Source organism: Lonchura striata, chromosome 22 (assembly GCF_046129695.1).
Source record: "Lonchura striata isolate bLonStr1 chromosome 22, bLonStr1.mat, whole genome shotgun sequence".
NCBI classification, from domain to species: domain Eukaryota; kingdom Metazoa; phylum Chordata; class Aves; order Passeriformes; family Estrildidae; genus Lonchura; species Lonchura striata.
This window is the reverse complement of record NC_134624.1, coordinates 9,176,244-9,190,764: the sequence shown is the minus strand read 5'-3', so window position 1 is coordinate 9,190,764 and position 14,521 is coordinate 9,176,244. Positions and strand designations below refer to the sequence as shown.

The following is a 14,521-nucleotide window of genomic DNA, read 5'->3' as shown; positions in this document are numbered from 1 at the left end:
CTGCATCCTGAGCATCCCCCCAGCATCTTCCTGCATCACCCCTGCATAGCCTCAACATTTTCCTGCACTACCCCCACATGCCCCCAGCATCCTCCTGCATCCCCTCAACACCCCCTGCATCCTCCTGCCTGATCCAGCATCCTCTTACCTGGCCCAGCATCCCACCCCAAGAGCCCCCCCAAAAGCACAGCTTTGGGAACACCCAAATCTGCCCAAAATAAAGGTGCTCCTTGGCCAGCCACAGTCCTGCTTCCTGCCCCCCCATATCCCCCCCCCAGTACAAGAAAGCCTTTCAAATGCAGGAAAAATGTTTACCCCTTGGGGAAAGCTTCTTTCAGTCTGTGGCTGAATCCACTAAAAGCAAATCCATTTGCTTAAGTAATGAAATCCCAGTCACATTGTCTCCTGGATTCAGATTTTAAATTACCTTCGCATTTATTGAGCATGTTTGGTGCTTTTTTCTGGGAAAGAGGGTGGGGCCTCCCTTTGCTTATTTCTCCCTTGCCCAGAGCGTTTTCCCTTGTGCCACAGCCTCGGATTTGGTTCAATTGCTGCGCTCTGATGGTCACACACAGTTAAAATTCCAGGGATGAGAGGTGAGGCCATGCCCAGAGCAGGATAAGTGCAGGAGCACAGGGCTGGTGATGCTCCAGCCTGACCCTTCCCTCCTGATCCTGCTCACAGCTCCACTTCCACATCCAAAGGGATGTTTGGTGCACCGAGTTCGAGCCCAGGGCAGGGAAGTGCTGTGCTCCCAGCAAACTCCTGTGACACCCCAAATCCCACAGGACCTGCAGAGCCTCACCAGGGCTCCCTGCCTCGGGGTGCTCAACACACTCACCCAACCCCTCAGGGGGTCACCGGGGTCCTGCCAGTGCTGCTGAGAGGGGACCCAGGTGACATCCTGTGAGGAGATCAGAGGTGACACCACAGCGACCAAGCCTGAGAGCCCAAAACCTCTCCCAGCCATGACACCACCCACCTCTGCTGGAGAAAGGATGGAATCTGCCCTGGCAAACAAAGATCCGCTCTGGATCTGTGAAAATTACTGAGAAAAAACCGAGCTGCAGAAAAAACCATCACTGCACAGGCACCTAAGGAAGCCTCATCCATGGTGGTGGGAAGAACATGGTGGAGAAGGATTTCCTCCTCTTCTCTTCCGGGAAGGGCTCCCTCAGAGCTGGAGAAGATACCAGGGAGGTTTTGGATGGACCTCCTTGGACCCAGCAGGGGAGGATGTGTGGGACCAGCCAAGGACAGCTTGGTAGCACAGAACAAGCCAAACTTAAAATAAATATCAATTATTAATATTACTTAGATTTTGCTCTATAAACAAACAGGCTTGTCAGGAGTAACCTCTGTCTCTCCCTAAAAACACCACACTGGGCTGGTTTAGGGTATGTTTAAGGCAGAGAGAAGCCACAAAGTGCCCCAGCATCCCAAATCTTTGGCAAATCTCAGATAAAACCTCCCAGGAGAGTCAGAACCAAGATGCTGCACACAACTGGTCCCTCCCAAAATGCAGCTCTCAGGGAAATGGGGGGGAAGCAACAGTGTTTGGTTTAGAAACAGCATCAAGGAACACCAGCAAAGCCACACAAGGAAGCTGCAAGAATCCAAACCACCCCAATCAACCATCAGCCAGGACTGCTGGAATTTCTCCTTCCTCCTTCCTCTGCCCCTTCCTTTTTATGACCAGAATGTATAAAAAAGCCTCCAAAAACCCAATCCAAAACCACCAACAACCCCAAATCATGAAGAAAGAAAATAAAACAGTCTTGAAAACCCAGGAGAACCTGCTCACCACCAAACCTCACATTCCCTAAAAACGACAGCAACAAAAAGCTACTGTGATTAGACAGCAAATGCAATAAAGCTTGATAATTTCTAACTTTAAAATTCCTCTCTTAAACATGATAATTTTTCTTTTAAATAGAGCACCAAGTGACTTTTAAAGGGTTTGAAATGGCTTCAGCCCATCTGACACAGGAAGAGCTGTGCTGCAGGTGAAATGACCTTTGCAATTCCAGATGTAAACTGTATTTTTCCAATCTCATCTCCCAAGCTGAGAGGTGTCCCAAGGTGCAGGAGGAGCCCCCAGCACGACCATCACCCCAAAAAATCCAGTCCCTGTTGGGCTGGAGCATCCTACAGGTGACAGATCATCAATAGGACATATCCAAATGGGAAAACTTGGATAAAACTGGATTAAAACCAGACAAACATCCCCCACCTTCATCATTTTACATATGTGACCATTCGAGTAAAACATCATTTTGTTTTCTGATGGCAGCCTCTTTCTCCAGCTTGTGGATACAGGAGGATAATTTGTACATCTCTGCCTGATTTTTGTAAAGTCATAGCCTTTGTCACAAGATGTTCATAAAAAATGCAGCTGTTATTTGAGACAACTTCCAGGAGAGTTTGGGAATTCTCAGTTTCTGCATTCATCTGCTTTGGGGGAAAAGAAAAAAGCAGGTTTGCTCTTTTCCAAACTTAATTCCCTGCTCTGAGGCCTGAAAGGTCAGGGCGAGGCGACAGCAACAAAGGAAAAAAGCATCGACCTAGAATAAGATGCTGCCATCAGAGCTCCCCCAGGAGTAATCAGAAATAATTAGATAATGTATTTAAATTGTCCTTTTTCTTAGCCAAACAACAGAGAGGCTCGGTGGAGAATGATTCCCCCAAAACCCCCCAGATATGCCCCAAGTCCTGCAGCTCCCCAGGAAGGTGAGCTGGGCAGCAGCTGGGACAGGGACAAAAGGACAGGGACCCTCCGGGGGGTGGGACACAAAGCAGCCAAAGGCTTTCACCCCCCCAGCCACAGCCCCGGGAAAGAAAAGAGCTGAAAAGTCCTGCCCTTGAAGGCCCCAAAGGGTCAAAGGAAACTCCCCTTTCTTCTGTAAATGAGGAGAGAGGGGGGGAAAATCCCACCCTTGGATATGAGGCTGGCAGAGGGATGTCACCCATCAGGGCAGGGGGTCCCCAAAGCCACCCAATCCCCCCAGGCAGAGGGGTGGCACCTGCCCTGCTCTCACTGCAGGGTTTGGGGGTTATTTCTCCATTTTTTAATACAAAGGAAATGTAAAAACCCAAGGGAAAATATGCAACAGCTCACTGCAAACTCAGTGGCCAAGTGTCATTCCCTGAGCCCGGAGATGCTGTAATGCCTCAAATAAAATAAAGAGTTAAATAAAATAGACTTCAGTAAACCAAAGAGTTAAATAAAATAAATAGCTAAATAAAGCCTAATAAAATGCACTTCAGGTCTAGGCTGAGTATGTTCCCCCCACCCCTGCATCACAGGCTGTGCCAGGGAGCCGAGGAGCCAAAATGCAAAGTCTTTGCACCCCCACCCCAACAACCGAGCATCCCCTCTTCCAGGTGAGAAAACCCAGGAGGGAAAAGGAGAGGGATCGGGGCAGAGGTTTGGATTCCTGCACAGTGTGTGGCAGGGGGGAGAAAACAAGGTTAAGTTCAGTAATCAAATGGCAATGAGCCTCCTCTCCTGCAGCACTGGTATCTGCAGCTCCAAAGTATTTATTTTTGAAATGCTGCAAGTGGCAAGCGGCGCGGACGGACCCTATTTTTAGTGTAGCAGCCAGTGGCAATGGGTGAAAGAAGATTATTTCTGCCTTATTAAGAGCAGAAAGTGAATTTGCAAATATTACTCAGTAAGACACGGGCAGCCCACACGCAGCAGACATGCAGCACGGAGCCACCACGGCTCCAGAACCCTCAAAGTTCCTAAGGAAAGCACAGCCCCGGAGCCTGGGCAGGGAATGGGAGGGAAAGATGGAAAAGAGAATTAAAATCCTGCTGATGGTGCAGCTCGGGAGGTGTGGGCAGCCCCACTGCCAGGGGATGGGTACTGGGTGCTCGGTCTGGGAGCCTGGCAGGGCCCTGGGGGCTCTCCCTGGGGACCAAGCTCCAAACATCTCTTCTGGGGGACCTGGCACAGTCCTGAGGGGTCTCTCTGAAGAGCCTGGCACAGCCACAGGGATGCCAGACAGCCCTGAGGGGTCTCTGCACAGGGACCCCGGCACAGGACTGGCATCGCTTTTTGGGGACCCCGGCACAACCCCGGGGTCTCTGCCCAGGGACCCTTGCACAGCCCCAAGCATCTCTCCATGGGGACCCCGGCACAGCCCCGAGGGATCTCTCCTTGGGGACCCTGGGGCAGTCCTGGGGGCTCTTCCTGGGGATCCTGGCACAGTCCCAGAGACCCCAGCACAGCCCCGAGGGTCCCACCCCAATCCCCCAGCACAGCCCCGAGGGTCCCACCCCAATCCCCTGGCACAGTCCCGAGGGGTCTCTCTTGTGGAGACCCCAGAACAGCCCCAGGGTCCCTCCCTGGTGCCTGGCACAGCCCCCAGGGTCTCTCCTGGTCGTTCTGCACAGCTCCAAGGGGTCTCTCTGTGGGGACCCCAGCACAGTCCCAAGGACCCTGGCACATTCCCAAGGGTTTCTCCCCAATCCCTGGCACAGCCCCGAGGGTCTCTCCCAAGTCCCTGGCAAAGTCCTGAGGGGTCTCACCCCAATCCCCTGGCACAATTCCAAGGATCTCTCTCCAATCCCTGGAACAGCCCTGGGGTCTCTCCCCAGTCCCTGGCACATTCCTGAGGCTCTCTCCCCAGTCCCTGGCACATTCCCGAGGGTCTCACCCCAATCCCTGGCACAGTCCCGAGGGTCTCACCCCCAATCCCTGATGCATTCCCGAGGGTCTCTCCCCAGTCCCTGGCACATTCCTGAGGATCTCACCCCCATCCCTGGCACATTCCTGAGGATCTCACCCCCATCCCTGGCACATTCCCGAGGGTCTCACCCCAGTCCCTGACACATTCCCGAGGGTCTCTCCCCAGTCCCTGACACATTCCCGAGGGTCTCTCCCCAGTCCCTGACACATTCCCGAGGGTCTCTCCCCAGTCCCTGACACATTCCCGAGGGTCTCTCCCCAGTCCCTGGCACATTCCCAAGGGTCTCTCCCCAGTCCCTGGCACATTCCCGAGGATCTCTCCCCAGTCCCTGACACATTCCCGGGGGTCTCTCCCCAGTCCCTGGCACATTCCCAAGGGTCTCTCCCAGGTCCCTGGCACAGTCCTGAGGGTCTCTCCCCAGTCCCTGGCACAGTCCTGAGGGTCTCTCCCAGGTCCCTGGCACAGTCCTGAGGGGTCTCACCCCAGTCCCTGGCACATTCCCGAGGATCTCTCCCCTGTCCCTGGCACAGCCCCGGGGGTCTCTCTGCAGGGACCCCAGCCCCGTGTCCCCCCGGTGCCAGCCCAGCCCGGGCTGTGTCCTGCTGCAAGGTGAGTCACTGTCACCAGCTCCTCGAGGTCACCCACCCGGCAGCTCCAAAAAGTGCCGTCATTCAGCCAAGGCAAAGCGTGGTTTTGCCATTATTATTTAATTAGGCTTTTTTTTTTTCTTCTTCTTCTTCTTTCTCTCCCCCTTCCCTAACACTGATCTTAAGAGCTCTCAAAGCAAAGAGAAGCAAAAATAGAAAATGCAACATTTTAATTTTTTTTTTTCCCTCTCAGATTGCTGCAAGGGGAAGGGAGAGACATGGCTAGAAAATACAATTATTCTGCAGAACGGAGTATTTTGCCATCTAATAAAAAGTCAAGACCCCGAGTAAGTTACGGCCACAGGAAAGCACAGAGCACCCCATCACCCTGCCTGCAGCATCCCATCACAAGCACTAATTCCCATCCGTAACACATCAAAAAAGACAAGTGCCATGCTGAATCCTATTCTCCTCACTCCTAGTACACAACAGCAGAGCTAGCAATATATAACATGCATGACTCAGTCCTAGCACCGTGCCACTACGGAACAGAAAGCTTTAAAATAAAGTAAATATCTTAAAAGGTCAATTAAAAAAAGCTTACAAAACATCAGACGCTGCTTCTCGCTAGAGCTCATTACCTAGTATGGTGGAGCTGCCTGTGTGTTTTTTTTTCTTGTGCAAGTTAGTCTGTGAGTCAGCATTAACACACATGAGAACATCAGGAATACTGCCTAGTTCTGATGCAATGGAGGTTGTAAAAAAAAAAAAAAAGAAGAAGAAGAAGAAGAAATCGCACTCGGTTTGGACAGGAGCCTGTAATTCAATTGCCTTTACTTTTCAATTACTGCATAGCCTACCCTGACCAACCTGCAGAGGGGAAGGAAACTTTGCTTACATCTCTGTCTTAAAATTAATGACTTTTACTTTTGGCTACAGCTTATTCTCCCTGCTTAAAAAAAAAAAAAAATACATAGTATAATTAACCCTTCAAGGGCAGCTGAGCCCGTGAAGCAATTGGGATCTTTGTGTTTTTTGTAGGAATTTCAGGGCTGCCAAAAAGTTCTGGTGAAGGGAGACATTTATACATTAAACTTTTAATACTCAATAAAGCAAAGCTACAATTGCATCTGAGCTTGATCCCTAATGGAAATAGAAGCTTGCAGACAAGGGAAGTTAAAGACTGCAGAAATTTAACTCTGTGCTTCTGGGTTCAGACAGGCAAATACGAGACTGCACAGGAGCTGCTACAAAAATGAGGGGCTTGGCCATCCAGCACAAACCCTGAGAAATCCAAAATTGGTGACATGAGGTGGCCACCCCAGCCTGACACCCACTTCGCCCAGGCAAAGCTGAAAACCTTGTTTTTAATATATTGCATTTACTGCTTGTACTCCAGCAAAGAATTCCCTGTCTCCCCTTTCCCTGGGGGAAAACCCCTCCAGACTGATCCCTGCTCCCAGGAGCATCGAGCACAGAGCCTCAGCACTGACTTTTCACTTCTGCCTCCTCCCCTCCTGCAACAAAACCCCTCACTGGGGGCAACAAACTGTGCCCAAAGCTTCAGAATGTGACTATTTCTGTATCACACCCAAAAACACCCCCAGACAACACTGCAGCACAGAAGACTGTATTATATATACACTGCTGGTGATTATCTATATGAAATACAATAATATAGATGATGTATGATCAATATATTTTTTTTTAATATAAATTATAAGCTAAACTACGTCCACCAACATCTGACAAGTTCTGAGCTGCTGGGAGAGCCCCCTAAAATCTGGGGTTTTTTTTAAATCTCTGCAGTAGAGAGATGTCAGAGTTTGGAGTGAGAAAGTCTCCACCAACCTGAGCTGGTCCCACACCAACAAACACTGACCAAGCCCCCAAAAATATAAATATGTCTATCTACTTCATATGGACTCATAATGCAGTGGATCACAAGAAATGCCAAACCCCAGTTTAGTTTGCTGGTTGTTTGCATGAGTAGGCACAAACACTGCAAAACCCTTTCTTCTTTCCAAGTATAAATACTTATTAATGCTGATTAACCATCACAGAACCCTCTAATATTAGAGATCAATCTCTTCTGCAGCCTCTCCTGCAGGCAAGGGTCTGTCTCAAACCAGTATGAGCCTGGTAGGGTTATTCTTCCTTAAGCATGTGGGATACTTGAATACAGATGAATTGAGTTTTAAAGGAAAAAACCCAAGCAGCAACTTCTGGGCCAAGTTCTTGTGTGCCAAACTTTTCAACTGCCACAGCACAGCTCGACAGTGTTTCAAAAGAATTTAAGCACTGTTTTGAATACTGCTGACAATCTTCCTCATCAAAATTTGTAATTTAAATACCTCAAATCTGAAAAGCACGCTCCCTGGGGCATGCTTCATTCTCCCTCCCCACCACCCACCCTCCCCAAGCCCCATTTGGAATAAAATCCGTTGCTTTCCCTATCTGGCGGGGTTTTCCCCTCCTGCTGCAGCCCCCCAGCATCCGCTGCATCCCGCAGGGATCCCAGCAGAGCTGGCTCTGCAGGGCAGCCCTGGATGGAGCCCCTGTGTGCACCCCAAAACACAGCCCCCTTCCTCTTCTACAGCTCCTGAGGCTGGCTTGGAGATTAAACCAGTCACTGGTTTAAAGATAAGATCAGCCACTGGTTCGGAGATAAAATCACTGATTTAGAGCGAAGTCCAATTAGTGATTTAGGGCCAAAACTAGTAACTGATTGAAAGCTAAAACCAGTTAGTGATTTAGGCCAAAACCAGTAACTGATTGAAAGCTAAAACCAGTTAGTGATTTAGGGCCAAAACCAGTTAGGGATTTAGGGCTAAATCTAGTTACTGATTTAGGGCTAAAACCACTGACTTAGAGCTAAAACCAGTGACTGATTTAGGGCCAAACTAGTTACTGATTTAGGGCTAAAACCAGTTAGTGATTTAGAGTAAAAACCAGTGACTGATTTAGGGTTAAAACCAGTGACTGATTTAGGGCTAAAACCAGTGACCAATTTAAAGCTAAAACCAGTGACTGATTTAGGGCTAAAACCAGTTAGTGATTTAGAGTTAAAACCAGTGACCAATTTAAAGCTAAAACCAGTTGCTGATTTAGAATTAAAACCTGATTTGAAGCTAAAGGCAGGCAGTGATTCCGAGCTCCAAGAAGGCTGTCCTGCCTCCTGCCCCGAGAAGGGGTTCATCCAAGGAGCCCCACTCCCACCCCTCTGCTCTCCAGTGGGTAAGATGTTCCTTCAGACACTCAATAACCCCCCCAAATAATTCCCTGCCACCGAGCCTAATCCCGGAGGAGCAGCTGGGGGAATTTCTTGGGGTGGCTGTGCCGGGGGAGCAGCAGCTCCATTTTGGCAGGAGCGTGTTTAAGATTCCCTCCCAGCTCTGCAAAGCACCTTGAAAGGTCGGCGAGCGCTTTCACATTCCCCGATCCATCTCCGCCGCCGCCGCCGCAGACGAGAGGGATTGACCTAGACAAGAACTGCACCAAGGCTCCGTGAAATAATCCATCAGCAGCCCTCAGCTGCAGCAGCCTTTGTCATGGGAACGCTGGGGAATCTCACCTACCTACTGCAGCTGAGCAGGGGCTGGAGAGGCTTTAAATCCCAGCCCTGCTCTCCTGGGATGCCAGCAGAGCCGGAGCTGCGCAGCGCCACAGCCAACACCTCCATATTCCACGGATTCCAAAGCCTGTGCCCATTACCCAACTCATTAAAGACAGTGATACTTTGTAACACACTCTAATCTTTAATATTCATAGCTTGCTTCATTTGCATATCATGCCATAAATAGTTGGAGCAGAGGTAAAACACAAAGCGCTCCACTTGCATTTCTAATTACGCCTAAAATCAAATGTAAATCACAACACAGCCAAGACACAGAAAATAATAAATGTGCTGGCTCTCAGTTAAAAAACCTTTAAACATACTCCCCCCCCAAATCGTGCTCACAAACCCAATTAAAAAGAAAAATCAAAGGGGCTCACGCTGTCTGTTTTTAAAGAGGAGCTGACACATCCCAGCCCCAGCCCTGGTGAGGGATCCAGCAGCATTCTGTGACCTCTCAGGGCCAGCCCATCTCCCCAAAACCATCCCTAAAAATGTGCCCTTCCCATGGGGCTGGGCTGCAGCTGCCCATTTAACCTTGGTCTTTGCAGGAACATCAGGAGCCTTTTGCTCTGGGATGCCTGGGAAAGCTGATCTCAGGCAAAGCAGGTAAATTGGAAACATCAGCTCAAATCTGAACTTGTGCTAATTGGGCTGGCTGGAGGTCGGGGCTTTAGATTTGGGAGAGGGAAGGAGAAAGGCCCTGGGGCTGGGAGCTGCTCAATCCCAAGGTTTAATGAGGAGGTTTTGGGGTGCTGGCACTCAGCAGCTCCGTGTCCAGAAGGAAACACACAATTCCTGCTCACAACGTCCCAAAAGCATGCACAGGGTGTTCTTCTCTGCTGTGTTTTCTCCTGGAACATGGAAGTGCCCTCAGAGGCAGGAGCTGCCCCTCGGTGGGGCATCAGTCCTGTGGAAAAGGCTCAAGACCCCATTCCACCCCTGCTGATGCTCTGCCATCAGTGTGCCCTGAGCTCTCTGCAGACACATCCCAAATATCAGCCCTTGCTATGGCAGCTGCAGCAAATTCACCTGCCTCCCCCAGGAAGGATCCTGGGGAACTCTCTGGTGCTGGCAGACTTCAGTCCCCAGCCACCACAATCCTGGAGGATTGGTCTACAACCACACTCAATTTATCAGCTTTTAGGGACCAGGATTGCTCCACAACAACACTCAATTTATCAGTTTTAGGGACCAGGATTGGTCCACAACCATACTCAATTTATCAGCTTTTAGGGAAAAGCATGGCATCAGCTGAGGCTGCATCCTTGGGGCAAACAAACACCTTGAGGTGTTTTTACCTGCACAGATGAAATGACCCCAGCTCCCCCAGCTCACAGAGGCACCAGAAGACTTTGTATCTGCAAATCACCTCAATATCTTTGGATAAAAAGTGTTATTAGCACATTCCTGACAGTGGCTCAAATAATTTCCCTGATGCTTCTGCATCAGGCACTGTAAAATTCTCTTGATTTTATGGAAAGTGTAAATGGAAATCCTCTTCATTTTACAAAAGCCCATCACCAACACCATGTGAAAATGCACATTTTTAGTTCAAGAGCACTGCAACCTCAACCCAACCCTGCTCCTTGCCCACCACACTGATCCAACAAACTGCTGCTCCTCCCAGGAAGCTCAAAACCTTCCTGATCTTCATCCATCTCTCCTCTCCTCCTCTTCACCTCCTAAGAAACTACTCACAACAGAGACAGCAACCACAAGACTCAAAAGTTTTACAGATGTATGCCCAAAGACGGAATTAAAATAAAATGAACTGAATTTTACAAAAGCAGGACAAAAATCCCACTCTTTGGGAAGGCATGAGGTGCCCTGGCCTGGCAGAGGACCCTGGAGTGAGGAAGGCTGGATGCCACTGGGATTTTTTCCCACTTATCTTCACTTTCCCACTGGGGCTCCAGCTGCATGAACCCACCACACCTGAATGGAAGGCTGTCCCCAGGGAAAAAGGCATTTTAAAGTCATTTGAACTTAAAAACCAATTGAACACAGACTCATTTTGAAGGAATCAGTTAAATACCACCATAGTGAGCTGGGCACCTCTCCCTCCTGAGATTTCTCCCATTTAACAAAAGGCTGAAGGAAGTGAAAAGTGGAAAGAAGGAAAAAAAAATCTCCCATATTATCACTGCCGTATTCTGCTCCTGCTTGTACACTGGTTTTCCAGGGTCCCTGAATCCCATCAGGGAATGAGTCCAGAGTTCCCCAATTCTTGCCCTCCTCTGGTGCTGCAGCCCATCCTGCCCCTTTCTCAGAAATTACACTGCATCAGCTCTAAGAAAGAGTTAAAAGGTTTTTTTCCCGGCCATATTGACTTCCAAAGAATTCCAGAGACATCATTAAATTTAACCCCAAAAGGTGAGCAACTGCCCCGTGCCCCAGCCTGCACCCAGGGAGAAGTGAAAGCGAGCAGCTCACAGCCTGCAAAGCTTTTCTGCTCTCCTTATGCACCCTGGCATCTTGCCCAGACCTATTTTTAAGCCCATTTACTAGAAATCCCACAAATTAAAGGAAATACGGATAATGTTGTAAGAATCCTTTGGGCCAAATAAAAGCTACACATAATTTTCCTTGTGCATCAAGAGTAAGATCCTTAACCACAAAAACCAGATTTCCCCAAAGCTCTTTTGCAACAGAGAGAGAGAATCTTGTTTTGTAAAAAGTTGCTTTGATTCACTCCTGGATTACAGGGAGCGCAGCAGCTCCGCTGCCTCCCGGCCAAACCCAGGAGTGATTCCTGTTATGAAACAGAGAGGTGTTAGAACACAAATAAATTCAATATTTCCAGCTCTGGAATGGGGACTGCAGTGACAGCAAGGCCCAGAGTGCAGTGGGGAGAAGCTGCAGGGTGGTTATTGGGATTTTTCCCTCCACGGAGGAGATTTGGGTGGGTTTATCTCCCAGCTTCTATCCACTGTGTGTTCACAGTGCTCATGGAGGGTCAGTGTGCTGGAAAATCTCCAACCTGGCCTGCTGCAGGCAGGACAGCCAGCACAGAGCCTCTCCTCCATCCCCAGTGCCCATCGCAGTGCCAGGGAGGTGCCAATGGGAGCTGTGCAGCATCCCAGCCCCAGGGAAGGGCCTCCTCAGCATCTCCTCGGGGATTTTCTGAGAAACAGTCATTTGATACCAAAATAAATCTACCTCTGCATCTCTGTCTGAATAATTACAGAGGGGTCTCTCATGGGGTGAGCAGGAAATAAAGGAGCATCCACCTGCTGCAGGGCTTTGGGAAGGAGGGAAGAGCTGAGTTTTAGACAGCATCCACAATTTTAACTTTAAATAAACTCCACTGACAGCTCTTGTACTGGGGCAGGGTTAAAAAGAAACCAACAACCAGATCCGTGTTTCACTAAAACTCATCAGACAAGCAGAAACAGCCCCAAACACAGCAAGCAGCATTTGTGGTTAGTCCTGGCAGGGAGGGAGTGAGGGGAAGGTGCTTCCTTTCCTCATCCAACCTCACTCTCCCCTCACTCTCCTTCATCCCCACCATGGGCTTAAAATGCCTTCCTCATAAAACATTCCAGCTTCCTTTTAAAAAAGGAAAATAATTATGCTGGGGAATAACCACTTCTCTCCTACAAGCACATAGATATGAACAGCTAAACACACAACTTTGGGAACTTTTCCAAGATTTATATGTTTTGCATGGAAAGCAAATGTTGGTGGGTTTTTTTTTCCTCCTGCCTGGGAAAATATTTAAGTGCTAAGTTTATGGAGCCAAGTCCATTTATTCCTGATTTAGGCTGCTGCTCAGACAGAACTGAATCAGTGATTTAAGCAGCACTGGGGGATGCAGCGCTGGCCCACGTCTGAGCCCCCAGCCTGGGTGGCTCTGGGAATTCTGGCCCAGACAGGGGTTTTATCCCTGGCACAGGATGGCAGGAGTGGCCACCCTTCCCTGCAGCATCCCAAAGCTCCCAGGAGATTCCCCCAGGTCCCTCCCAGCCCCACCAGTTCACCACCGTGGTGCTCTTTGATGCAGTAAAAGTCTTTTCGTGGTGATACCCTTAGAAACAGCAACACTTGATGTGCATCTTCCTGGCCCAATTTACCAAATCCCTGCCTTCAGATGGAAATCCTGCCTGTGATCCCAGCTCAGAGCAGCTCCCAGCTCCACCAGTGTGCTGGAACCAGTCCCATAGCTGAGGCAGCAGTGGGCAGCAGTCCTGCCCCATCCCTGGGAGTGTTCAAGGCCAGGCTGGACAGGGCTTGGAGCAGCATGGGACAGTGGAAAGAGTCCCTGGCCATGGCAGGGGATGGAATGGGATGAGCTTTAAAGTCCCTTCCAATAAAAATCATTCTGGAATTCTATTAATCCCCAAGATCCACTCAGTCCCAAGCCTCAGCCACTTGCTCAGACCTGGAGACCTCTCCACAAGTCCCTCCAGCTTTTTGCAGCAAACTAGCCAGTGATTTTTGCCTCTATATTTCGATTTATTTGTATAATTTTGCAAATCTTTCTGGCCAGTTAAACCAGAGCCATGGCAATTGCGAAATCCAGGAAATTTGCTGCAACACTCTGTAACTCTTGCCAGGCAATTAGCCAAAACCTCACACAAATAAGCTTTTTTGCCACACCGTTCTAACCACCAAGCATTAACCCATTTTCTTAGGAAACAACATCTGCTGAAACAACTTCCTAATCTAGCAGCAGGCATGGAAAAAACCCACTGCACTATCTCTAGTGCATGGTAAAGAGAATTAGCAGGCAGATTTGTCCTGCTCAGAGGGTACTGACCAGAGCCAGTCTCCTCTCACAGACCCTCTCCCTGCAATATTTATTCCCTAGGGCAGGAAAAGGGTTAAGGTCAAAGGTTTTCCTGCAGCACTTCCATGTTTTAAAGACAGAGATGATGATGGAGCAGCCTGGAGCAGGATTTGCATCCCGGAACCTGACTTGTTGTGGGGTCTGAAATCCTTGGAGCTGTAGGAGCTGCACCCTACAGCTGCAGGGATAAATCAAAGCCCAGCAGGATGGCACAGGTGTCATTTGTAAGAATAAACAAATTACTGGGAAATAAAGCAACAGCTTCCTACCCTGGCCTTTAGACAACTTTTTTTTTCCTGAGAAAATGGGAACATAGAGCCAAAATCAGGCTCCATGATTTGCCCTAGGAAAGACAGAAACCACACTGCATCCTTCTTACTCCAGATTGAAACAGCAGCTACATTTCTGTGCATTTGTTAGAAATCATTTCCTCCCTGACTCTCTGCCCCTGCTTTCTCCACCAACCTGAAAAACCAATAAAATAAAATAAAAAGCTTCCTTTTGGGAACACAGTGGTAATAATATTGCTCCCATCTGTTGATAAGTCCGAGGACCTGCACGGGGAGCCAAGAGGCTGGAAAGCTGAAAGGGAGTCAAGTGTTTGCATGGTTTTACTAAGAAATGAAATCCAGCTTTAAACACAGTAAATCAGAGACTATTCCGAATCACCTCTTGAATTTTTTAATGCTACTCCTGGGAGCACTGAAGGTAAATATGTTAATTTGACTTCAATCATGGTGCAGGAAAAAAAAAAAGCAGCACACTGTATTAGTTTAGGGTACCAAGTCTTAAAACTATTCATGCATTTCTGCATATTTTATACTCAGCA

The 14,521-nt window shown here is 48.9% G+C and overlaps 1 protein-coding gene across 4 annotated transcripts in view; it reads right to left on the bottom strand.

The window, feature by feature from the left end:
* NACC2 (NACC family member 2) overlaps window positions 1-14,521 on the bottom strand; it is a 52,982-nt gene that overhangs the window by 18,805 nt on the left and 19,656 nt on the right. The window contains exon 1 of one of the 4 annotated variants that reach the window (XM_021543614.3): window positions 5,926-6,416. The exons of 1 other annotated variant lie outside the window; for it this stretch is intronic. The gene's annotated coding sequence lies outside the window, so the exon portion shown is untranslated. 2 more of the 4 variants (XM_021543616.3, XM_021543615.3) reach the window with 2 other exon arrangements.